Source organism: Papio anubis, chromosome 15, assembly GCF_008728515.1.
Source record: "Papio anubis isolate 15944 chromosome 15, Panubis1.0, whole genome shotgun sequence".
Lineage (NCBI taxonomy): Eukaryota > Metazoa > Chordata > Mammalia > Primates > Cercopithecidae > Papio > Papio anubis.
This window is the reverse complement of record NC_044990.1, coordinates 52,662,112-52,690,045: the sequence shown is the minus strand read 5'-3', so window position 1 is coordinate 52,690,045 and position 27,934 is coordinate 52,662,112. Positions and strand designations below refer to the sequence as shown.

The 27,934-nt window shown below is 38.1% G+C and overlaps 1 long non-coding RNA gene across 6 annotated transcripts; it reads right to left on the bottom strand.

Moving 5' to 3' along the window:
- Positions 1 to 57: 57 nt before the first annotated feature.
- LOC103879320 lies at positions 58 to 27,548 on the bottom strand. 6 transcript variants are annotated; one of them, XR_004178744.1, is made up of 4 exons: positions 26,228 to 27,525; positions 8,442 to 8,641; positions 5,962 to 7,684; positions 58 to 358 (listed from the first exon to the last, which is right to left on the bottom strand). It is a non-coding gene; the product is annotated as an uncharacterized LOC103879320 (long non-coding RNA). The 6 variants fall into 6 exon arrangements; XR_004178745.1 differs by lacking the exon at positions 58 to 358 and having other exon boundaries at positions 4,912 to 6,889; positions 7,265 to 7,684; positions 26,228 to 27,537; XR_002518420.2 differs by lacking the exon at positions 58 to 358 and having other exon boundaries at positions 4,912 to 7,684; positions 8,442 to 8,612; positions 26,228 to 27,548.
- Positions 27,549 to 27,934: the final 386 nt, after the last annotated feature.

The window sequence follows — 27,934 nt, the reverse complement described above, 5'->3', positions numbered from 1 at the left end:
TAGTCAAGATTGTGGCTGCCTAGAAAAAAAACAAACCTGGCTATAAAGCACCCAAAATAATTGAAGGATATTTATTATATACTCCAAAATCAATAAAAGGCCTGAAGGACGAGATTTTTAAGTGGTCAAGAATCCATGGAGTATTGTACTAGCTGAGTATAGCGTCATAACCAGACTTGAGGTGATGCGATAGACAGAGGAAACTTTTTTTTTGAGACGGAGTCTTGCTCTGTCGCCAGGCTGGAATGCAGTGGCAAGATCTTGGCTCATTGCAAACTCCGTTTCCTGGGTCTAAGCAATTCTCCTGCCTCAGCTGCAGAGGGAATTTCTGTTCATCCTTGACTCCCATTAGCTTGCTCTGAATGAGAAGAGAAAATTAAACTCAGTATCTTACAAGAAGTGTGGAGGAGGCTATAGACAGATAAATATTGGTACCATATTATTGGATGAGAGTAACAGGTTGAGTGTCACAAGTAAGCTGACAAATACTTTAAAAAGCAATGATTTCAAACCCAATTCTATATGCTCTTCTACTGGGGCATATACTCACAGAAGTCAGAGTCTTTATCTTATGGTTCATTTAATCTCTTGCTGCATGCAATAGCAACTTAAATGTGAATAAAATCCTTAATACTGTTTTCTTCAATTTCCCTTAATTTTTGATGGGTTTGAGCAAGTTAAACTACCTATGTGTAATTTTTCTCAAGGCTACTATAAGTAAAAAGATGTGTACAAGGAGCATTATATTATTTTTTACATAGCTATATGAGTTAAAAATGAAAAGCATTTTAGTTAGAAGTATAAAGAACTCACTTTAAATACTTTCTCTCTTTTATAAATGAAAATGTCCTTGTCTTTAATAATGTTCATCAATTTGAACATTCCTTTCTTTTTATGTCTTGGAGCTGTTAGAAAGTATTTAGCTCTGAGGCTGACATTTGGTATTTTTACTGAATTTTATCTTATTTTCAACTGTATTTTCAACCTTTTAAAATATTATGAATTATGCACACTGAGAACCAGGTAAAAAAAATTATGAATGCATATTTGTCAATAACATTTGGGACTCTGTGATATATATGTATATACTATTATTCCAAGAGGTTGCCTTCCTGAGGTCCTGAGTCAGGATCATGCAAGTCTTCTATGGAAATACATTTGACCCTCTACATCGGTGGGTTCCACATTCAGGGATTGAACCAACTGTGGATCAAAAAAAAACACTCGAGGAAAAATTGTGTTTGTACTGGACATGTACAGTCTTTCTTTCTTGTCGTTACTCCCTAAACAATACAGCATAACAGCTGTTTACATAGCATTTACATTGTATTAGGTATTACAAGTAATCTACAGATGATTTAAAGTACACAGGAGGATGAGCATAGATTATATGCAAGTACCACTCCATTTTATATTAAGGACTTGAGCATCCTCAGATTTTGGTATCCAGAGAAGGTCCTTGAACCAGTTGCTCATGGATACTAAGGGACAGCTATTCTTTCTTAGCATTTAAAATTGACAATTGCTTTTGTGCTTTCTTCAAATTTCATGAAGTTATGACGTCTCAGGCCATCGGTTCTTCCAGCCGTTATTCACAAAATATTGATCCAACCTCCTACAGCTACAATTATGAGTGGTGCCTTTCACAATGTTGAAGATCAACAATACCTCTAATCGCCTCTCATTTGTTCAATTCTACTTGACAATTTCTCTGAAAATACCTCAAGTCACTATTAAAGATGCATTTTACCATCAACCATGATACTCTACCTGTGTTTTCTTGCAAGCTGATTATTTACACCCCTTCCGGAAGCCACAGTCTTTCAAAATTGTAGACAAGACCACAAAACACATGACAAAAAGAGAGACCCCAGTGCAGTGACCCACACACACTGCAGAGCACACTCAGCTTGGGACAGCACAGTGCAGCTCTCTCTGAAGGTGAGAATTTGCAGCATGGTGGGTTCTTGCTCAATGGGTCGGCACGTTCATTTGGTCATGAAGCCCTGGATGGCTAAGAGCGTACAAGAACATTCAGCAAGTAGAGTTTACCAGGGTACTACTACACACACGTTTGTGTCGGCATGTGCACATTTTTTCAGAAAGATAGGTTAGAGACAAATGGCTTCAAAGCAAATCAATGCTGCACAAAAAAACATAAAATCAGGCACATCTAGATTTCTGTATCCTTGTTAATATTTGTGTGTGTATACATATATATTTGAAATGTCTGCAGAAAATGTTAAAAGACACTAAAATCTAAATCATGTATATCTGTTGTGTGTTTGTTCATATACAGTCTTTATATGTTGTTCAAAGATGGCCTATGTAGCCTGTAATTTTATCACATACTTTTTTTTCTTTTCTGTTTTTGAGATAACATTGAAGAAAAGCCAGCAGGCTTCTACCCGATTTGGTTTGAATAAAATGCGCAAATGAAATTTCCTATCATACTCTATCAAGTGCTTCAGCCAAAGCACATTTATTTTGAAATACTTTTTTATTTTCATGCTTCTGTTTAGAAAAAATTCTGTGTATGTATTTTGGAAATTGCATCCATAAACAGATAAAATAGATAGATGTGAAGATAATTTTCTTCTATTCTGCTTATTCTCTAATTATAGTTATACCAGTGAAGCACAACACATTTCAGAATAGTTTTCTTCGGTGATTATTGATATTATTCTGTTAAACACTAGGTCTTCTCAAAAGTGTCACTGATATTTTAATACATATTGATCTCTTTTTAATTTTTTTAAAATTTCAATAGTTTTTGGAGAACCGGTGGTGCTTGGTTACATGGGTAAGTTCTTTAGTGGTGATTTCTGAGATTTTGGTGCACCCATCACCTGAGCCCTGTACCCAGTGTTTAGTCTTTTTTCCCTCACCCTCTCACACTCTTGCCCCTAAGTTCCCAAAGTCCATTGTATCATTCTTATGCTGATGAACTTGTTTTCAAAAAATTTAGTTTGCTTTTTTCCTTTTTCTCTCACCTACATTTTTCTACAAAATTAATGACTGCAAATCCTGTGTTTCTTTTTATTCTTTAAACCAATTTGTTTTTCTTGGTATGTTTGTTACTAACACCAATTAGCACACATATCCCAAAAGTTTTTTTTTCCTAGCATCCTACACATTTACGATTAGTGTCTATTTTCAGCACCTTCATTACTCTTCCAAATCACAGGACCTATTTTTTTTTATTGCTTTTCCATTTGAAGTCCAATTTTATTACTTAGTACCTCTCCAGCAATTAATTCACTCATTTTATTTCATTTTATTTATTTTGTTTTAGAAACAGTGGTTCACTCTGTCACCCAGGTTGGAGTGCAGTGGGGCAATCATAGCTCACTATAACCTCGAACTCCTGGACTCAGGCAATCCTCCCACCTCAGTCTCCCAAGTAGCTAGAACTACAGGTGAACCACCATACCCAGCTAATGTTTCTGCTTTTTGAAGAAATGGTGTCTCATTAGGTTGTCCAGGCTGGTCTCTAACTCCTGGCCTCAAATGATTCTCCTGCCTCAGCCTCCCAAAGTACTGGGATTAGAGGTATGAGCCATTGTATCCTGCCTGATTTACTCTATTCGAATTGTTGCTATGTGTCACGTGAGAGAGAACAGCATGCTCCAATGGTCCAACTAAACTCTTACCAAAGCGTATACTCTGAGACCTTGCAGTTACCTCCATGTGCGTGTGTGTGTGTGTGTGTGTATTCACTTTACTAACATTTTGAAGCTCCTACTGTATGAGGTACATTGCATATAGCACTCCAGAGGGGATGCAAGAGAAACAGCCTCCACCTTTAATGTATTTATAAATTCACTAGAAAAATGCTTGGAAGAAGTAAAATCAATTATTCTTTAAAATGTTAATCAGTCCCAAATGGCATAGTTTATTTATGCAATGCTCCAGCAGATTTTTATCAATGCCTACTATGTACCAGTAGGCCAGGTCTAGGAGTGCAGCAAAATCATGGTATCAGGCCTCATGGCCTTTGAAGTGTGTCTGGATAGCTAATAGTGAACAGAAACCTGAAATGTGGTGAGCATTACAAAGGACAAACCTTTTGGAGCAGGTAACACAAAAACTCATCCTAATCATGGGGATTAGAAAAGGCTTGCTTGAGTCACTGATGTTTACACTAAAAAGATTAATAACATTGAGTAGATAAAAGGAAAGAAGTGGAGAACAAGGACTGCATGGTTGTAGTACTGGCTAAAGAAATTCTTAAATTGGGATTAAAAAAAGGCATTTGGAAAGAAAGAAACCCTAAGAGGGGCATGCAATTCAATCTAAAAATATATTTTTAAAGGATTAACTATGTTTTCTGTGAAAAATTCTGTGTACTGGGAGGGACATGGATTAGTGAAAATGACTGAGGCACAGATTCCAAGTAGAAGAAACACCTTAGCAAAGAATGGAAGGCAAAATTCCGTGTATATTGGCTTGACCACAGAAGAGAAGCTAAGCAGGAAAGGAGGTTGCACAGAAATGAGGAAAGTCAGTAGGACCTTTACTATCTAAGAAACTATGTTCTAGAAGGTAAATGCAAAATAAATGAGAATAAGAGGAATTCGAGGCTACAAGGGGAATCCCTGGAATATTGCGAGTGTTATTGCCTGGATTAGGGTAATGCGGCAGATGCTTGGTGCCCTGCCCAAATCCCCTTGGCATCCCATTCCCATTTCCATACACACCACCTGCTACCTACCACAAGCATCTGTGACTCTCCACCCTTGGGCTTTCTCTGGCCACGGAAGCATGCCTGGTCTATCTGGGGCACAGGCCAGAAGTTTGGGGAGGTTAATGCCCTTAACCAGTGAAGGATGGAAATTAGCTGATCGGTACCCTAGTTCTCTTGCCCCAGCAGAGGGGAACAACTCTAGGGTGTGTTCTACTTAGTCCTCCAGCAGTCTCTTTCAGGAGAGAGCACCAGGACCTTCTATTAGCTTTCTTCACTTCTCTGTGTTACTTCTCTACTCTCTTATCAGTCTTTCTGGGATCAATTCCAAAAAAACTGCTTGCATCAAATCCTGGTCTCATAGTCTGCTTCTGGGGAAACCCAGTCTGAGCAGTGAGTTACTAAGAAAATTGAGGAAGAGTGGGGAGTGTTTGGAGATAGTGATGCAGAGATATTCCCTCATTGGGTGTTCAACCTATGAATTAACTGCCCATCCCCATCATATACATCCAACTCTATGTTCCCCTGATAACAAAGATAACGCTTCTAAGTTACATTCTGTTTATCCACTAAATGTAGAGTTATGGATCACACCAATACTGTCACATGATCCCGCATTTACAAAAATTTGCAAAAATACAATTTTTGTGTTTTACATTATTGAGTCCTGGGTTATTAATCTCCGCTTGTTTTGGTTACCACATCACAGTGAATGAGAACCCATAAAGTCAGGATATTTCAACATTAATAAAGACCTAAAAGACACCCAGGCAGACCACTCACTTTATAGGTATGGGAACCGAGACTTAGGGGAAAGAAATGACTTCAGCAAAGTCACACAGCTGGTGACAGGAGGCCTGGGAATAAGATCCGGTTTCCCTTTCTCTCTGCCAATTTCACCTTATACATAGCTGTCTTCCAGCAGGGTCAAACACCTTCGAAAATAATAGGAAACTTTGGTTTTACCACACACACACACACACACACACACACACACACGGTAAGAAACCAAGATGAACCACTTTGAAGGAAGTTGCTCTTAGTGTTAACAAAAGAGCAGATTTTAGACACAGAAATCATGATTCATAACATTCAAAAACTTGTCCTCTTGCCATGTTTTTTTTTTTTTTCTGGATTGAAAGATAATAGAAGTAATGTATAGGAGAAGCAGTTCCCTACCTTCTGGTAATAATAAGATATTTATCTAAGTGACCTTTGTTATTTAATACAGAGAAGACTTTTCAAGTAAGACAGAAAAATAACTGATAGCTACTTACCAAAACACCACTCACCAGAATTTAGAAATGAAAATAAAACAGGGAAAGATGGGTTAGAGCTGAAAACTTCTAGAAAAATGCAACAAAGACAACAAATGTTGCACCAGAGGTTGGCAAATGTTAATACAGTTGTGTTGTGGAAACTAATTTGGGTTCCCAAAATCAGATGTGTAGGAAGCACATCATTTTTATAATTATATAACTGAATTAATTTCCATATCAAGCTCACAGTCCCCCAGGTGACAAAACTTAATTTCCAACAAATCATGTCCTTGTGCCAAGGTTGCCTCTAAGTTTCTGGGAAAGCTTGCAATGTGCTGGAACATCAGCAGGAGAGGGGAATGAACTTTGGATCTAGGTTTTCCATCCGTACATGTTCCTGCTCCATCTGGCTCACACTGACCATCAAGCTCTTGCAGTCAGCTGAATTTCGGTGTCATGTTTGTACCATTTTCCTCTGGTTGCATGGGAGAATGGTCTGCTTCTCCTCGTGCCATGCTGGAGAGTACAGGGACTCTCAGGAGCTAACTCAGTCCACTGGCCTGGACACTATTCATGACATTTCATCTGCTCCTGTGCCATGGAAAAATTCAGGGAACTTGCTGTTTTCCCAAGCCCTCCTCAGAAAGGCAGCACCAGTCTCTCCTATAGCTCAGATGTCCAGCCGCTTCCAGGTCCTGGGACTCAGGTCATGGAGTACAGGCAGAGAGTTTCCAGGAACAGCCAATCTCTAATTCCCTCTCCTTCCCAGCCTCTATAGCTAGGAAAACTTGCCCTGGCTCATTACAGATTCTTCCAAATCTTGCCTGTGTTTTGACTGCAACTTTTGACAATTCCATAAGGCAAAATGTTCACTCTGTTTTTTCTCTCTGTTTTGGATGCCTCGTGGGTGAGCTGCTTAAGTAGAGAAGATGTCACAGAATAACAACTGCAACAACAAAAAAAGTAGAAGATTAATCAGCAATTAATATATGAAAATATGTCTTCAGGGACCGTGACACAAAATTTAATTATTCTTCTACCATTTCATGTGTAATATAAGATCAAACAGTGATTAAAATTGGGACTAGTGAATGACAGTGAGTCTCCGCAAACAGTAGGCCATTTCCAAAACAACATGGCAACAGAGAGGAAAATCTTAAAAACAAACTCTACTCAGAGTTTTCCACTAATGAAAGAAAAGCTTAATGCTGATAAACTCACCCCCTCACCACCACCACCACCAATGTGTTGAAGTGCTAGCTTTACCCTACTGATTTGCTGGTGGGTTGAAGGGCTCATTATCCCACCCACTGTAACTTACCTATTGATGGAAGTGTCTCCTATTGATCATTTCATTTCAATTGTTTTACTCTACCAATCCCTAATACAGTCCCACCCAGATCCACAAGTTACTCAACTTTTCATCTTCACAACAATGAGATAAACGAGTTCCATCTCCTTGATTTGAAATGTACAAGAACAAGACCCACAAAGCACAACAGTAGCTGGGCTGGGACTGGAATTCAGTTGTCTTTATTTTCAGTTATGTATTTGGTTCTATTTTGTTCTGTTTGTGTTGTTTATTGTTTTTATCCACTGGGCCATGCTGATTCCAGTGTTAGCCGATATCAAGAGATGTGAGTCAAATATGTCTTAGCCTTGAAGCAGTTCATTCCTGACTTCTTTAGGGTAGTAGGCGTCATCTCAGTCATCTCAGTAGATGATGGCATTTGACTGGAACCTAAAAACATTTTATTTGAATTTTATGGAAATATATTTGTCTCCTCAGTAAGCAGCAGCAGTCAGTAGATAGAGTTAGTTCTCCTATATATAACAATCTTATTTAGCAAGAAAGCATTTCTTAGAAAATAATTTCTAGGCTAGAGACACAATTTTAATTAAGTAGAAACCATTCAATATAATAGAAGCTGCAAATAACTGTTTTGTGAATATCCTTCTCAGGTCAAAAATAATTTGGTAAAACAACTTCCTGAAATTATATCCATTTTAGGTCTCACTACATCATGCAATTGAAAGCTCAGTGAAATTCTGATTAGTAGCCTGCTGTTAAATGATACCACATAAAAGGCAAAATGTCATTTAATTGATAAGCAACTAAAAACTTAACTAGGCTATATACCCTAAGCAAATGAGTATACATCAAAAACAATGATGTTATATTTCTTCATTTATCTTAAAATTGCACTCTGGCACATGCAATGTGCTGAGTGAAGTTTGTCTTTGTACCCAACACCTTCCTTCTTTAACTTGAAGAGAGGCTCAGTCTCTCTTATTAACCAGTATTTATGGAGCACTTACTTGGGGCAAGTTGCCATGCTAACCATTATGGGGTCTTAAAATGAATAATAAAAATGGTCCCTTCCTTAAAGTATTAGTTTACTAGCTATCTGTTACAGAAGATTTTTTTTAATGCTAAATTTCTAAAAATAAATACTAGACATTAGACGGGAGTATTGATCAAGGCTCAGGCAGCCAACCTTTGAGGCACCAGTCTTTTCTCCAACTTTCTTCTAATTCCTGTCGATCTTAGCTGATGATCACAGCGGCGGCCATTCAGAGTGAGAAGAACTCTTCCCTCTTGAGCTCTATGTCCATTTACAGTCACCTCACCTTTTCTTTACTTATTCAGAGCACAACTGAGGTAGAGCCTGCATATTTCAGTGAGGTTGATTAATAGCTAAGGAATAACAAAAGAGAAATAAACACACACACACACAAACACAAATACAAACACAAACACACATACATGCAAACCATGGCATGCGATGGTGTGATTTAGAGCATATATGTGTTTATCCTCAGCTTGGGGAGTCACTTCCTTGTCTAGCTCCGAGCCTCACATCACATGGAAGAGGCTACCCATAAACTTTACCACCTTAGAAGCACAGTTGAGAATTTCTGGATTCAGCAGGCAATGGACAGAATGGTTGTGATCCTGGGCTTTGAGGTCAGTTAGAAATGAGTTCAAAACCCAGCTTTGCTATATTTCTGTGTCGATTTCAACTGTAAGTATCTATAATCCTCTGAAAATTGCATTAATAATGCTTGCTTTATTGGGTTGTTTTCAGCATTTAAAGAAATAACAAGTACTTGCCACATCACAGACCATAACTGCACAATAAGTGGTATTAATGTTATCATCATTATAACAATGATCATGTAAAAGCATAAGAGATAGCAAGACCCAAGGTGAATGGAGTTATCTCTTGCTTACCTAGAGCCTGCCATCAATATTTTCATTTTCTGTCTCAGGGCGTATTTTATCCTAGTTAATTGGTACCAAGAAAGTCTACTCCAATCAGTAAAGATTATGTGGACATTTAGCAGCAGCACTACTAACAGGCAAAAACAGAATAATCCACTCAATAAATAAAAATACACAATCCTGCATGACATATACATATATGGAGTGCATATAATTTTGCATGAAGGGTTAAACAATAATTAAAAGATAATTTAAGGCTTCACATAATTAAATAGCAATCAAATATACAACCAGCTTTAAGAGAGAGGAAAAGAGGAAAAGAGAGAAATTGATAAACATGATTTTTTAAAAGACTCCTTGGTCACATAAGTTTTAGAAATTCTGGTTTAAAAACATTAAAATTTTCCTCTTTTAAGGCTTCTCATAATCTCTAATAAGCTAATGTGCACTACGGAGCTCACATAGTGGGTACATAATTTGTAGTGTTTTCATAATTTATGTAGGCTGGACTTTTGCAAATGTGTCTCACTCTTTGCTTGTTTGCTTGTTTGTTTGGTGGTAGTAGAGATAGTTCATGAACTACAGTTCTTTGGAATATATTTTGAAAAATACTGGTAAATTTGAAAAAGTATTATTATTCTAGCAGATAGATAGCTCTATGGGTTCTAACAGGCTGGCAAGTTTTAATGGGAAAGACGTTTTAATCTCTTTGAAGAATGGGCAGGACAGAGCATTCAACATCAGAATTAATAAATTGATACATAGCTAGAGATATTTTTACATATTCATTTATTTATAACATTCCCTTTTCATTTCACTCATACTTTTAATATCCACAAGGGATTTGAGGTGGCTCCCAGAGGTATATTTACCCCTCACAACCACTTAGCTACCACTTCAAAATAGTCCTTTACATTGCATGGTATATTGTAGTTTCAAAGTCTTCACATGCAGGGTTCTCAGAATATGATGTGCTTAAAAATGTTGCAGGGAGGGGTGTGCAATCTTGTTGGTTCTCAGCCTGCAGTCAGATTCCTGGACTTTTAGCAAACATCTCAGGTTCCTCTATGCAGGTAATGTTAAGACTATACTGTTTTTAAATGTTGCTTTAGATTAACATTATTTTAAAATAATAGCTAATCAAAACTTTATCTTATTAAACTCTAAAAGCATAGATATTTCTCTAGAAATACAGATGACAAATGGATGGATAGATGACGCATAGATAATAGATGGATTCCAAGGGTTTAAAGATGATAGATAGATGGATGGATAGATAGATAGATAGATAGATAGATAGATAGATAGATAATAGATGGATTCCAAGGGTTTTAAATACATAAGTTATAAATAGGGATAATCTAGACCAGATATTTCTAGTTTTTTTTTTTTTTTTGCTGGAATAATTTTTCCCTGCAAAGAGGTGACTCGAACTTCTAACTTATTTATTTCAAACTGAGAAATAAAGAAAGGACGAAGGGAAGGAAGAAAAGGAAGAATGGGGAAGAGAAGGGAGGATGGGAAGGAGGAAGAGAACAGTTGGTAGTTGTCTTTAAATATTTCTATTTCATTAAGGTAGTTTAAAGGGAAGAATTTGTCTTATATAATCATAATTAAGGATAATAAATAGTTTGATTTAGAGCCACTGAGTTCAATGCCTATAGAAAGTAATGGTTAAATCTCTTAGAATTATGGCAGCTTTCATTTCATTATCTTTAGTGGCCAACCCCTCTCCACCTGCTCTTCCAAATAAGGAACATGGAATCTGGGTGCTGTGATATGCTGAAGGTTGTAGAGGCAGTTAGTGACAGTGATAGGGTCAGTCTTTTATGGTGACTGTTGGGTCCTAGCCAAAAGCTGCACATGAGCCTGCATCTAAGAACAGCAGGAAAGAGGTATACCTGTAACAAAGCCTGGGGTCAAGAGTTAACCACATTTCTGTGGCAGGCCCTGCAGCAGGACAACAGCCTAAGTCATAATGTGTGAGGAGCAGGTAAAGTCAGCTGACTTGGCTGGCAGCCCCACCTAAGGGTTCTTGCAAGGTGAAGCACAGCAACCAAAACTGTTCTAGAGTAAAGAATCTTTAGGTCAGTGAACTATATGTCTAGTTTCTTAACAACTAAGGGATAACTAAAGAAAAATAAGCACACACAACAAAACAACATGGTATAAGATGGTGAGGCTTGCACAGTCCTTGGGGGAAGTGGTGCCTGCCCGTGTGAATCAGAACCACAGCTGTCAAGTTCAGCCTGTCCCAGGCCGATCCCAACATCCCCTAATGATTACCTGCCATCTGTGTTCTCAGCCACACCCATCTGGGCACCAATAACTGACTCAGCCTAGCAGAATTAGAAGCTTTGACCCTGCCCACTTGCAAGTGGGGTCTGGAAACTGTCCATTGCTGTCTTAAGTCATAGGGCCTGGAGGTCAACTGAATCCTCTGTGCCAGAAAGAATATTACATTTCAAGTTCCCAAACTAACCCTCATGTCACAGCCAGCTTGTCTAACTGACCCTTTCGAAAGTTCAAGTTTATAATGCTGTGTTTCTCTTGCAAGCAACTTCTCCATGGTAGGGAATCAGGAACCTATCTCTGAATGCCAGTCAGCCAACTGGGGAGCTGAATCTTTCTCACCTGGTGTGGGAGGGTAGGAAGATGAGGATGGATGGGAGAATGTTAATCCCAGAGGAGAGGAAGGTGGCAAGGAGCAGTAAGTGCATCAGGAACTTAGCACATCAGACCTCAGCAGAATGCAGGGGTCCAGCCACAATGAAGTTCTGAAAAGTAAAAACCCATTCTATATAAAGTGAAAATTAGAAAATCACAGAAGATCGGCTGGGGGTGGTGACTCATGCCTGTAATTCCAGCACTTTGGGAGGCCAAGGTGGGCAGAATATTTGAGGTCAGGAGTTTAAGACTAGCCTTCCCAACATGGTAAAACCTTGTATCTACAAAAAAAAAAAAAAAAAAGAATTAACAGTGATGCATGCCTGTAATCCCAGCTACTTGGGAGGCTGAGGCAGGAGAATAGCTTGAACCCAGGAGGTGGAGGTTGCAGTGAGCTCAGATAGCTCCACTGCACTCCAGCCTGGGTGATAGAACTAGACTCCGTCTCAAAAAAAAAAAAAAAAAGATTACCAAGAAAATTACTCAGTACAATGAGTTCATGAGATTCATAGCTGGGTGATTTACTCAGATATGACAGACACCAGACTCAGAACTATGGTAATGAAGCTTTCATTAAACTTGTAGCCTGGGGCAATGTCAGGACAAGCAGCAGGCATGGTCGTATCCAGGGGATGGAGATCCTGGGCTCCCTTGAGAAGAACTAGGAAAGACTGGGACTGACTTTAATTTATGGTGTTAAAACTGCAACACTTTTCGTTAATTATTCTTTGAATGTTGGCACGTTTTCTCTACCACTTTTGGCACTTCTATCTTTTTGCTGCTTTTTTGAGGTAATGATTAATGCATGTAATGGTTAGAAAAAAATACAAAACTATGCAATGCTGAGTTCATTTTTATTGCACCTTGATCTTTTTTTTTTTTCCTTAGGTATCTTCCTAAACAGTCTTGATCTTTTTTTGAAGTTTGATGTAATAAGACCATCAGTCATTGGTGTGTTAGACATAATGAGTGCCTGACAGATGTAGCACAGAATTGCTGGAATCTCCTACCAGGAACGGGGTTAAGCTTCCTCACCAAGAAGCCTAGCTCTGGCCTTCTCTGCCCCTACCCATTCCCTAAGGCTGCCTCCAACATTCCCTCCAATAGTCTCATGGTTCTAACCTTTTCCTTTTTGATACCCTTCTTCTTCAGCCTCTTTTTCCTCCTAAGTTCTCCAGGGTTCCTTTCTCCACACCTTTCTCCTTTCACCTGGTGTTAATTCTCGTCCTCATCCTACCTGCTGATGACCTCAAAGACTACGTTTTGCATGATTTCAAAATCTCTGTGGAATAATTTGACAGTCCTGCCATCAACATTTTTTACCAACTAAAGCATGAAGGAGATGGATCTACTCCTTTTCTTCAAGCACATAGCTGTGTGTGTGTAGAACTCTTGTCCTCATCGTCTTCATTCCCTGACAACTACTCTCACCCTGAATTCCTCAATATTCCCTCTCAAAGTATGACTCCTTCCACATATCCATCCATTTATTGATTGGTTTTCTATTCATTTGTCCCTTTTGTTTTGTCTTGTCATAATGACCCTTCACTCCTCTTCCCAAAATGAGTACCTCAGATGTATGTCATAAATATGCCTCAATGTGTCTTATTACTGAGCCTAAGATTGAGCATCTCCAGCAAGACTATTTTGGTTACAAAGTTTGGAGACTGTTGAGTGACCTGATTACTAAAGAGAGAACTGGAAATCAAAGCACAAGGGCAGAGTTCCCACCTGCTGCCCTGTCCCCCAGTCTCAGGAACTTCCAGAAAGTATCCACTGACTCTGTTTACCTCATCAGGTACTAACTGAAGAAATGACTCCTCATGATATTCATATATTTAAAAACTCTCCAAGGACCCCACAGAGCATTCCTCAGTTAAGGACTCCTCAAAACAACAGCAGGGAACACATTGTTTCAAAAGCATTTTTACATATTTTTTTAAAACACCACTATCAGAACTTTCAGGTTCCATAAGTTCCCCTCAAACAGAATTATGGTTGATGAAAACCAAATTTTAAAAGTAAGAAACCTTGTCGTTTTTCCCCAACTCTCACATACTGTGTTGATGCTCCTCCTACCCACCCACCCTTATTTCAATCCATCCTTAATCCAAGATGTTTGTGAGAATCCCTGAGAAGCTTGTGATCCAAACTCATGATCTGGACTCGCATACCCCCAAAGCACCAGGGCCCGACTCTGTATTCTTTTTCAGCAGACATTTATGGCATTGAGTGAGGGGGTGTGTGTGTGGTTGGGGTGTGGGTGTGGGTGTGATGCTCCTGCTTTCAAGGCCTTTACTGTGTAGTAGAAATGCAAGAGTTGGCATTTACTAAAAGTATCAAATATTTGCCATTCACTATGCTAGGTTCTTTACATCCATCACAACACTTGATCTTTGTAGCTTTTTTTTTATAAAGTAGATATTACTATTGCCATTTTAGAAATTAAAAAAAAAAATCTTGAGGCAGAGAAAAAGAAGCAACTAGCATCATCACACAGCAAGTGTCAGAGAGTGGTTTTGGACTCACGTGTGTCTGGCTCCAGGGTCCATAAATTTTCTCAATTTCACCCAACCTACTTTCCCACCCTTACTTCTCATCTTTCCAATTCACTCCTCTATCACCACACCTCTATCAATCCTTCAGCCTCCCAAGATTCACTGTCCATTGTTTCTACACATTTTCACTGTACCCCACCCTTCTCATGTCCCTCCTTCCCTCGTTCCCCACTTCAAATCCATGGTTGATCTTCAGAAGCGCTCCTTGGCTCACACCTTTGGTTCTGCGGTGGTTTGCTCTCTTTGCATGCTCATTTGGTAAAACTCCAATCCCAGTTAAACCCAATACTCCACTTCCTTGTGTCTGCTTCCTTCCCATGGCTCAGAGCTGAAGAGAAACATCCAGCCAGCAGGACTGGTCTTGGGTGAACCACAAACATCAGATTAGCCCTTAATGGTGGGCACTTTTATGATTGTTGTACCACATGTTTAAACAGCTGACTATGCAAAACTGGATAAGTTCTATAACTCCCCAAATGTGTCCCAAGGTGAAATCTAGCATATACACATACGATTAAGCATTGGCTGAAATTGTGTTAGTTGATGGAGGCTATTTCTCCTAATTTCTTTAAGCTCTCCTTATTCTTCCTAGAAGCATATGAAGCTTACTTTTAGAACCAACATCTCCACCTTTGCCAAACAACAGAGAAACCTAAGTCGCTATAATAAAAGTGCAAATAGTCTTTAGCTTGGCCAACAGCAATGCATCCAAGCATCAGCAGAGAAAGACTGGCTGGCCGCCTGCATGTTTCCTCATAGCAATAGCATCTTCTCCCTCACCACTTCAGGCTCAAAAGCTGAATGTTTCCAGAGTACTGAGAGTGAACACAAGCTCTCAGTGTAAACTCACAAGAATCAAACTGATAAATGGATGTACAAAACCAGAATGCAACTACATATAAGGCCTGTTGCAAAGTCCCCAATATTTGAAGCAGCATAACCAGCTCTCCTCCCCAATATAAAAAGCCGCATCAAAAGCAAGTTGATTGAGGAGCTTGGCATGAGAGGAAAAGAAGTTACCTCAATTAAGTTCATAATAGAATTAGTCTAAGATAGCTTAAGGCATCCAGTGCCACAATGGGACTGGAATTCTGATAGTCCCTTGGCCCCCATTCCTTTGCACAGTGCTTGAGAGATCACTTATTAGCTCCTGTGATCCTCTCCCCTTCCCTCCATAATATTCAAAATATCTTTCTTTAGCAACATTAATTCATTCAGTTTGGTCACTATTACATCTCACAGACATGAAAACCACTCTATCTGTTTATGGTAATTTGACTGGCTGGAAGCAGTGGCTCTTGCCTGTAATTCCAGCACTTTGGGAGGTCAAGGTGGGAGGATAGCTTGAAGCCAGGAATTCAAGACCAGTCCACGCAAAATAGCGAGACCCCAGCCTCTACAAAATAATAATAATAACAAATAACTAAAAACAAGATAACTTGACATAACTCTAATTTCTTATCCCTTGGTTTCATAGGTAAATTATCAGAGTTGAATTACAAGAGAAAGTGCTATGAGGTACACTGTGGGAGACAAGAAAATCAGGTAGGATACTTAGGGCACTTCATCTTTCTTTTTCACCTATGCACAGGGCTGGTACATCTGGATATGTGCCAGAAAACTGACTCAAGAGGAAAATTCAATTAGCAGTAGCAAAGATTCCCCCAAATTGCCCATGTGTGGCTGGTATTTTTTTCAAAGAGTTCTTTTACAGCAAAACGCTGCTGTTTAGTCCATGTCACCCCTGCACACCATCAAATCTGTAAAAACAAGGAAATTATTACATCTTGTATTATCTTTTTGGCTGAAAACTATCTAAACCCATCTTCATCATCAAGAGAGTTTGTGATGCAGGTATTCATTTAACTGCAATGTAAGAAGCAAGATATCCAAGAGTTTGTTTTCTCTGCTTTGTCTTTTCTGGACCTTAAATTTATTTTCTTTGAAATCTGGTCAGAAAAAAAAGAAGAAGCTTACTGCTTCAAAACTCATTATTAGTACAATAAGGTAGTTTTCACAGAATGTAATAACTATGGATGGAATTCAAACTACCGGCATCTATATGATGATCATATTTTTCAACTAAAAGTCTCTTTTTAAATTAATTACAGAATGCCAGTTAATTCCTCTGAGCATTCAGATTTTTTAGTGTAAGTAATTAACTCCTCTGACCCTCCCTCATCGTTTTTAACACCATGAACCACTGTCATCAGCATCGAGTCAGATGTGCTTTCTCATCCTTGCCGCACACAGAGGCAAGTCACAGCCACAGCCCTCTGACTTCTAAATGCACACATGCATAAGTGTGCTGAGATCCTCTCTCCTTGGAGGCTTCCTGCACAAAGACTTGGATTTCTGATGGAAACGCCACTGAGGTGATCTTTGCCATCTGTCCAGTGTTTCTGGGGAGGCATCGTGGGCGCATGTTGGAGGAGAGAGAGTTGATGTGCTCCTAACGTTGGTCTGTGTTATTTTTTCCACCCACCAAGCCAGTAAGCTGGCAGGGGGCCACTTTCTATTTTCTCAGAAGCACAGAGTGGTTCCCCTGTATTTTAAAAAGGCAAATGCTGCCTTGTTCAACCTAATCATTCCTTAAAAAATGAGAGTAAAGAACTGAACCCACTGCATTTTATGCCTGAGGAATAAGCCAAGGCAGCATTCTAAATACTTCAGCTTTTCCTTCCTAAAAGACAGAAAAGTAGTGTAGAAAATGGGCTGTCTTCAAGGGGAGCCGCCCACCTTCTGACACTCTGAGTACCAGAATGTGCTATTCCTAGTTCATCCTGGAACTCCCAAACAGAATTTGATCAAACCCTAGTACCAGGTGGCCCTGTCATGAGTGCGTCATCCATTTAAAACAGCATGTATCCACTTATAACAGAAGCTGATCTAAAATTGTTGACTGTCTCTTCTGATATATATAACTGGAGTTCTAGGAATGATGTTGAAGCATAGGTATTTGGGGAAGGCAGACTTGGGTGTCTTGTCAAAGCCAGAGAATTGGAACACTGACACTGAAGAGAGCTTGAGAAAAAGACCTTTAGGTGCAAGGAAAGAAGTTTTGATTACTGACAATAACCCTTATACTAGTGTCTGGGGAAAAATTACTGAAACTCAGCTTTGCCATGTGATCAATTTAGTTTTTCATTGATACTTAAACATATAGTTACAATGATTTTTTTTAAATTCTACTATTAGTCTTCCATGTTAACTTCATCTGTTCAAAACTAAGTTGTTGTCCCCTCTTATTTACAAGAGGTAAGTGGGTAAGTAATTCAGGTCTTTCTTTGAAAAACTGTATTAGGTGACTATTCTTAGTGAAACACTTTGCTATGTGCCACAGTGGATACAAGGTTCATAAAACAACAAATTTTATTTATAAAATAAGATCAATAAAATATGGTAAGAACTCTCAGCCAGAAATGAGAAAATAAAACAAGGTTCTCAGAGCAATCATTTCCTGTTTTTAAGCCTTAACTTTTTAATCTATCAAATGAGAAAATGTGTTAGGAGGTTTCTAAATTCCTTTACAATGTTAACATTCCTTCATGGGTCTTTATTTTCCTCCTACTAGATCAGCTTTGTTTTAAAACCTCTCTTATTTTTCCATGCAACAATTTCTCTCTCTGATCCTATATTACTTTCCTAGCAATTTCATCTACTCCCATAGCTTTAGTTTCCACTTTCAGACTTTTAATCCCAAAATGTTGTAGATGATTGATAGATAGATAGATAGATAGATAGATAGATAGATAGATAGATAGACTTATCTCCCACTCTTCAAACCTGATATACAGCTTCCTATCAAATTTCTCACCTGTATGTCCCAAATTGATCACAAACGTTCACATTCAAAATTGAAAACCTTCTTCTTTTCTTGTATCTGTCTCGGTAAATAATAATACTGTCAACCCAAATACCAAAACAAAGAACTGTAAATTTTCCACGATAGCTTCTCTAGCCATCCAACTGGTTCTCTGACCTGCTGATTCTTCCTCTTCCATTCTCATACCTCTAATCCATGTTCCAGGGCTATCATCAGAGTCATCAGAGTGACTTTTCCAAATCCCAAATATATGAATCTATCTTTTTGTAAGTTTTAATCATTTAGCCACAAGTTTGTTGCTGCTGTCACCATCTTAAAATCCACCTGTGGTTCCCTATCACCAAGATGTACTTCTCAGTTTGGAATACACATTGCTCAGGAGGCCTGGTAATGTGCTGGGGGAATTTAAAACCCAGGATAACATCTTGGTTTTGAAATTCAATTTTACTTGGTAGCAGTAAGTTGAAAAATTGTCCTAGCATTAAAACGAGTAGGAGAAGACACATTAGAATCCAAAAAACATGAAGGGATACCATAAATACATTTTTCACTTGTGATGGCCCACTTCAGGCTATGCCCCCAAAACCCACAGTGGAGGGCAGATATTCTTCTTACCCCTTTGGAATACTTTAGATGAAATGTTTGAGAAGTATCACGAATGCAGAATAAAACCAAGACTTCTTAGTACAACATTTGCATTTCTCTATCATCTGATTCATACCTAATTGCCTCAACTGTCTCATCCTCTTCCCTCTGCCCCTGTCCCACCCAGGACTCCAACCATCACGAGGTGCCTACATCTCAACATGCTGTGTTATTTCATGTACAAAGGCATGAGTTTGAAGAAAGTATAGAATATGAGGTGGGGAGGGACCATGGGGCATGGTGGGCAATGAGTAACTTGTGATGGTGTGTAAGATTGGTGGACCTGCTTGAAAGTAGAAAGTGAGAAGTTTGGGAGGAAGTTCAAAGGAATGATTGGAGCCAGCTCATGTTCTTCATGCCACAATAAGACTTACTTCAGTAGACAATGGGGAGCCACTGAATGTTTTAGGTAGTGGAACGGCAGGATCATCTGTATTTTATAAATAAAAGACTAAGCTACATCACGATACCTCTGGTAATAAAGTGACATATGGATCAAAAACTAGAGTGAAGTCCAGGTGAAAGATGAAATTCTTAACAATTACCAAAGATGACATTCTTAACAATTGCCAAAGATGACATTCTTAACAATTACCAAAGATGATATTCTTAACAATTACCAAAGATGAAATTCTTAACAATTGCCAAAGATGAAATTCTTAACAATTACCAAAGATGAGATTCTTAACAATTACCAAAGATGAGATTCTTAACAATTGCCAAAGATGAAATTCTTAACAATTACCAGAGATGATATTCTTAACAATTGCCAAAGATGAAATTCTTAACAATTACCAATGATGAAATTCTTAACAATTACCAAAGATGATGTTCTTAACAATTACCAAAGATGATATTCTTAACAATTACTGAAGAGTCGACCGTGGGAATATAAGTGACACTTTTCACTCTAAAGGCTTGAGGTTAAAAACAAAAAATTCAACCACAGCAGGAACTGTGATAATGATTCATTTGGTAAACATCCTGTAGTAGATGTTTCCGATACTCATATTAGTAAAAGCAAGCAAATTCAGCTTTTCTAACCCCAACATATGTTCATTAAAACCAGAGAGACAGATCACAATTGTCTTTTGCACATATCGAGTCCACAATTTCAAAATTGTGTGCTAGTGTCAGGTCTCCTCCACATTGCCTGTACACTCTGTTCCCATTGCTTAGAATGCCCTTCTTAGTACGGACCCTATTCCAATTGTGGAACCCTTAACCGCATTTCAAAACCCAGGACAAATGATACCTCCTTAAAGAATGTCCTCTCATGGCCAACAAACATATGAAAAAAATGTTCATCATCATTGGTCATTAGAGAAATGCAAATCAAAACCACAATGAGACACCATCTCACGCCAGTTAAAGTGGCGATCATTAAACAGTCAGGAAACAACAGATGCTGGCGAGGATGTGGAGAAATAGAAATGCTTTTACATTGTTGGTGGGAGTGTAAATTAGTTCAACCATTGTGGAAGACAGTGTGGCAATTCCTCAAGGATCTAGAACCAGAAACACCATTTGACCCAGCAATTCCACTACTGGGTATATACCCAAAGGATTATAAATCATTCTACTATAAAGACACATGCACACATATGTTTACTGTAGCACTATTCACAATAGCAAAGACTTGGAACCAACTCAAATGCCCATCAATGATAGACTGGATAAAGAAAATGTGGTATATATACACCATGGAATACTATGCAGCCATAAAAAAGAATGAGTTCATGTCCTTTGCAGGGACATGGATAAAGCTGGAAGCCATCATTCTCAGCAAACTAACACAGGAACAGAAAACCAAACACCGTATGTTCTCACTCATAAGTGGGAGTTGAACAATGAGAACACGTGGACACAGGGAGGGGAATATCACACACTGGGGCCTGTCAGGGGTGGGGACAAGGGGAGGGAGAGCATTAGGACAAATATCTAATGCCTACAGGGCTTAAAACCTAGATGACAGGTTGATAGTGCAGCAACCCAACATGGCACATGTATACCGATGTAACAAACCTGCACGTTCTGCATATGTATCCCAGAACTTAAAGTAAAAGAAAAGAAATGTCCTCTCACTGCCACCAAATGAAGTTGTATCAGGGCTCTGCAGTGGGTGGCAGTGAGAGGCAACTTCCCCGAGAAGTTCTGTGTACACGTGGCTCTGATAGCCTCACCTTGCTGTAATATAATTATGTTTCTGCATGTTCAGCTCACTTTAGACTGTGAGCTTCTTAAAAATAGGGCCACGCCTTCTGTCCCCTTTTATCCCCAGTATCCTTGGGCAGGATGCTCAAGCCCTATACCTACTAAACAATTGAGAGTTTATTGGATGAGCATATTAAAGAATTAAAACTCATAAAGAAACTAGCCTCATGACTTTGCTACATCTCATATACACACACGTGTGTTGATATGATTTGGCTGTGTCCCCACCCAAATCTCATCTTGAATTGTAGCTCCTATAATTCCCATGTGTTGTAGGAGGGACCCGGTGGGAGATAATTGAATCATGGGAGCAGTTTCCCACATACTGTTCTTGTGGTAGTGAGTTAGTCTAATGAGATCTGATGGTTTTATAAGGGGTTTCTCTTTCACTTGGTTCTCATTCTCTCTCTCCTGCCACCATGTAAGACATGCCTTTTGCCTTCCACCGTGATTGTGAGGCCTCCCCAGCCCATGGAACTGTGAGTCCATTAAACCTCTTTTTCTTTATGAATTACCCGGTCACAGGTATGTCTTTATCAGCAGCATGAAGACAGACTAATACACATGTCAAAAAAAATTCAGGGACATGTAAACTCATTTCAAAAATAAAAGTCCATCTTACAAGATTAAATCTTCCTTCTATAAAATTTGACTATTCAACTGATCTATACTTCCTGTAAGTAGTAACATCATTAACAAATATTTTATGTTTGAGGGGGAATTAAGTAATGATCATGCAAATACACAAGCTTTAAAATTTGACTCTCCAATAACACTCCATAGAGTGGGCAGAAGAGCTTTTAATATTCCTACTTTAAAAATTTGGTAGCTGAGAATGAAAGTGAATGTGTGGATATCCGGATTCCACTGCTGATCCTCTATTAAGATGCTGTTATATATGTTATTATGAATTTTAATTTAAAACAAAATGCCAGGGTAATAATATTTAAGGAGATGAAGATAAGTCTGCATGGCTTTTTAAATCTACTTTCTGGATATGCCTTACATACTTCAAAGGAGAGAAATACTTCTCATAAAAGGATAGTTTTTGATAATTATAAAAAGCAAATGTAAATAGAAATAAATTGCTATTAACATATAAAGATCTTATCTCATCTTCCTGTAGTATTTTATTTTTATATTTAGAGTGAGGGGGAGGTCATCCACAATAGCAGATGTACATACGTTAGTCAAAGATATTTTGTAACTATCTTCTTCTTTGATTTCTCCCCTGTCTATTATAATGAGGAAGTTGAGATATTGAATCACTTCATGGCATAAAGCTGAGTCATAAAAACTAAACTTTTAAAATAAACATAGGGAAGTGCGGAAAATAAATTATAGCATTTATTGAATCCTTGCTATACAGAATAACTGAGATAAACTATTGACACATGCTATCTGATTTAATATTAAAAACATTTTCTGGTTTTTCTTACTGGCACCTAATACAAATAGCACCTGCATGTACTTGTTAATGTGAATTTAATGCCTTGGCAATTTATATCAAGTATCAAAACAAGGGGAGTCAAAGCCCGATTTTTGCTTACATCAACGAGGTTACAAACATCATCTATGACCCTCAAACCTCTGAGATATATCTGCCTTCATGAGTTGACCAACACTCCCAGAAACTGTCTCATCAAAAAACAGAAAGCAAGTGACCATTGAGTCCATGTTGGTTTCTTGCATCCAGACTGTGTTATGTCACATTTTAAGATAAAAATATATGTACATAGATACATGATAGATAGATAGATAGATGATAGATAGATAGATAGATAGATAGATAGATAGATAGACAGACAGACAGAAAGACAGATAGATAGATAGAGTGAGTACTCAGAAGAAGACTTCAGAACTATCTCTAAGATTCTATCATTATGTAGAGTCAATGTATACCTTTTTACAAATTTTAAATAAAAGAAAAAGATCTTTCCATAAATTCCAAAATATGACATATAATGGTCTTCAGCAGGCAAAAAAGATTTGGAAAGAGGTTTCTGAAGCCTTTTTTTTCCCCCAGAATTAGAGGTAAGAGTGGCAAAACCTACAAAATATAGGTAAGTAAATCTACTGAATGGTCTCCAAATGTATGTATAGCTAAAGGAATGAATAACTTGTCCTTCCTTGCATAATGACTTTTCTTTTGCTCCAATACCTTTCTTATTTCTGACTTCATTCTGTTGGTTTTAAAAATGTGGACAGCTTTTAAGTGTAGCTTTATACATTAAAGATTGGATATTATCAGTTGTTGGACAGGTATGGTGTGCCATACAATGTTTTATGTGATTTGCAAACATAATCTCATTTAAGTAAGGTAGTCCTTCTTTTCCAAGCTTTACAGATGATGAAAATATGGTTCAGAAAAAAATTAAGCCACTTGCTTAGATTCACACAGTTAGAGTTCAGATTTGAATCCAGGTCTTTCTGATTCTAAAATTTGAATTCTACCCATTGTGTTACACTGCTTCACAGAGATTCATCTGAATATGCTGTACTGTGTCTTGGGATGCATTTTTATCTATAGGTAATATTTAATGTAGCAGCATTTTTCCATATGTATTCCATGGATGGCACTTATTTTTAATAGGCTTTATTTTTTAAGCTGTTTTATGTTTACCAAAAAATTGAACAGGAAGTACTGAGAGTTCCCATCTATCCCCTCCCTACCTGTTATCCTCCTATCATCAACAGCTTGCATTACTGTGGTATATTGGTTACAATTAACGAGCCAATACTGATACTTTCATCAAAGTTTTGTGGTTTTCTTCATATAGAACTTGTAGATATTTTGTTAGATTTTTATCAAAGTATGTCATTTTGTTGTTGTTGGTAATGTAAATGGCATTGTGTTTTTTAGTTCAAATTCCAATTGTTCATTTCTGGTATATAGAAAGCAAATGATTTTTGTATATTAAGCTTGTATCCTGCAATATCACCATGTTATTTATTAGAATGCCACTTTTTAATATTATTAAACATTCTTATATGATGATCTCAAAATGCCCATAAGGTGACAAGTTGCCTTATTATAAAAGACCCTCTGCTCTTTAATTCTAAAAAGTATATTCTAGATTTGAGATTAAAATTATTTCATTCATCTGTCTTCATATAGAATATTTAGTCATCTGGGGGATTTCTATAAAGAATTCATAAGTTACTTTTAATTGAACATTATTATGCTTTTCCAAACTACAGTGTGTAATTAGAAACAAAGAAATTGTATTTAAGTATTACAGATTATGAATCTGCATGGGTGAATATGCTTCTGGAAGAACTGGTAACAAAAATGCTTTTTTCCATTGCTCACAAAATACATGTCCCGAGGCACTCTCGTGTTTTTCTGGCCACATATATGTGATATAAGCTCCTGTTGGGACAGTTTCCCACCACATGAATGCATTTCAGGGCACACAGTGGATGCAGCAGGTCAGGGCTGCTGGACCATGGGACCAGTATGATCAGAAGGGCCCTGAACAAGTCGTGAAAAAGTAAAAACTTCTTGTGCCATCCCGTGTAGGTTGACAACAACAAAAAAGTGATAGGTATAGAGTGTATCTTTATAAAATAAGATCAGGCTGGGCGCAGTGGCTCACGCCTGTAATCCCAACACCTTGGGAGGCCGAGGCGTGCGGATCACTAGATCAGGAGATCGAGACCATCCTGGCTAACATGGTGAAATCCTGTCTCTATTAAAAATACAAAAAATTAGCCAGGCATGGTGGCCATGCCTGTAGTCCCAGCTACTTGGGAGGCTGAGGCAGGAGAATCGCTTGAACCCGGGAGGCAGAAGTTGCAATGAGCTGAGATCATGCCACTTCACTCCAGTCTGGGCAACAGAGCCAGACTCCATCTAAAAAAATAATAATAATAAATAAATAAGATCAACAAAATATGACAGGTATGAAGATCACTGTATAACTATCACTTTTTTGTTGTCGACCTACATGGGATGGCCCAACACTTTTTTGTTGTTGTTGACGTACATGGGACCACACAATTATCAACATGGAAATAGAAAAGCTATTCAAAATGTACTTCAATATCACATACAGTGTATATTTATCACTTTTTTAAAAGCTTGGGACAGTGTGTAAAATTACTTTTGTTGATAGAGGTTCAATTCTCAGTGTAAAAACTGTCAAACCTAGACAAGACACTCTACTTTCAATGCAAAGTAAATTTCTAAAAAGTACTTATCCTCTTTTAGATTTAGGTAATTATTTAGAAGTGTGAGAGCATGAATAAAGATATGACATGAACAAGACACTTTCTTATAATAATCTAATTCAAGAAATAGTACAAACATATATGAACAAATAAATTATCAAGGTCAATTTAATGTAGCAGAAACTGAGACTGCCAAATGAATATATAAGAGAGTCAGCCACAAAGGATCACAAAAGTCTACATGATCATAGTTATCAATTTGGAAACAGAAAATCTATTTAAAATGTACTTATACATCATATTAATCTTCCATACACTTTGGAGAGGTGGAGTTTCATTGTTGCTGTTGTAACTAGTGTTTTTATTGAATAACCCATTCTCTAGGAAGCACACAATGAAATTAACTCTGACTCCCTCCTTCTTCCCACACTGTCCCATAACCTCTTCCTCCTCCAGCAAGACTCAGAAGGAAGATGATTGTTTACAAAGGAAGGTAAATTAGTTTATGTTACTCCCAGATCTTGTTACACCATGAATTCATATAATAAACATAGCTTCTAGAATTTTAACTTCCATTTGTTATATTATCAATTCAGACCCCCCAAAATTAAATTTCTTTGAATATCTAATTTTAATAGGTTAGATGCTTTCTGCCAATTTTTCTCTGTAATGCAAACCTAATGTGATAATGAAAACCAATAACAAAATCAGAAGCTTCCTAGACAGTAGCCCATCTTCATTTCCAAGTTAAAGATTTTGGTTGAAACTATTTGCAAGCATATAATAATAATTCCTGTGCAAGAGAGTCTCTATTGAATGATATGTACTCTGAAGACAGTATGAAGGAAAGAGGCTCTTCGGAAGATCCAAGCTGGCTGCCAAGCTTCCATATCCACTTCAAAGTTTCCTGTAATATTAAATGTTTGGCCTTCACAGAAGACATTTCCAAAGACAACATATACATTAAAACCATACCTTGGGATAGTTGGGGCTGAAGACTCCCAAACTTGTATATGAAACATGACATAACAGAAAGAGCAGGCTATTTGGAGGGAGAAGGTTGAGTTCAAGTCCAAGCCCTCAATCTCTTTGACATTGCAAAGAGGGTCATCACTTAACTTCTATGGGTCCAGTTCACACGTCTGCCTTACCTCTCTTGAAAACAGTTTTGTTTGTCAAATAAAATGATGTGAAGGTAAGGACAAAAGAAGACATTGGTAAGATATTCAAGAGGTTAAAAGAGGATGTGGTAAATGATTGACATATACCTCCCTCCTCTTTCTTCTCTTGGTTTTAACTGCTCAGCAAAATATTTAGTGAGTGCCTGCTAAGTTTCAGTGATAAGCTCTGGAGATACAGAGGGGGAATAAAATGACATGGTCCCTGACCTGAAGTAGTCAAGAAGTGACATTATCTGACTTTGGTTTTATAAGAATCACTGTGGTTACTATGTTGAGCATACATGACAGGCAGATGAAGATGCAAGCAGAGATACTTGGTTTATAGACTACTGTATCATTTCAGGCAAAAAAAAAAAAAAATGATAGTGGCTTGTATACGGGTGGTAGTAGTGGAAGTACTGATAATTCAACTAAGATGAGGACTGATAACTAGGTTTTGGATTTAACATAGCAAAAAGATATTCGATGTGCTTGCAGCACAGACAAAGTTTAATGAAAGCTAGGAGATCAACAGAGGGTTACTCATAAGGGAATGAAAATTCCATGAGGCATATTGGAAAGAATTGGAAGGCAGGTCAACAGGAGATGGAAGAATAGGAGAGAAACATGCACCAGGTATAGAGAAGTTTGCTTCTGGGGCAATAGATAAACACTTGACAGTCCTGCATGCACAGAATTCTGTGTGGTTGGCCCAACAAGGGTGTGGTGCCTCAGGGTAGAATTCATCCCAAGTATGTGAGGAGACAATCTTCTGCCTCCATGGTTGCTCACTTTCATGCAAAACCAGCTGTTACCCATTTGGTTAGGGAACTGAAATAAACATAGTGGAACTGAAGAGGATTGGAGTAGAGTAGCAGAGTCCTAGCCCTTGAATAGAATTTTTGCCAAGTAATTGATGAGAGTGGGGATGAGCACAATTATACCTATTATTTATTGGGTACATACTCTGTGTCTGCCATACTTAATCTTCACCACAGAAAATTTAAAGATATGTGTATTGACTAATACACATTAGAATGGACTATTCTCACGCTGCTATAAAGGACTGCCCAAGGTTGGGTAGTTTATAAAGGAAAGAGGTTTAACTGACTCACAGTTCTGCAGAGCTGGGGAGGCCTCAGGAAACTTACAATCATGGCAGAAGGGGAAGAAGCAAACATGTCCTTCTTCACGTGGCAGCAGGAAGGAGAAGAATGCAAGTCAAGTGAAGGGGGAAGCTCCTTGTAAAACCATATGATCTCATGAGAACTTACTATCACATGAATAGCATGGGGGAAACTGACCCCATGATTCAATTACCTCTGACCAGGTCCCTTCCAACACACATGGGGATTATGAGAACTACAATTTAAGATGAGATTTGGGTGGAGACACAACCAAATCATATCATATGTTATAATCTCATTCTAAAAATGAGAAAAGAACAGCTCAGAAAAATTAAGTAATGTACCTCATCTACCCATCTTCGCACAGTTAAGGGACAGCATTAGGATTTGAATCT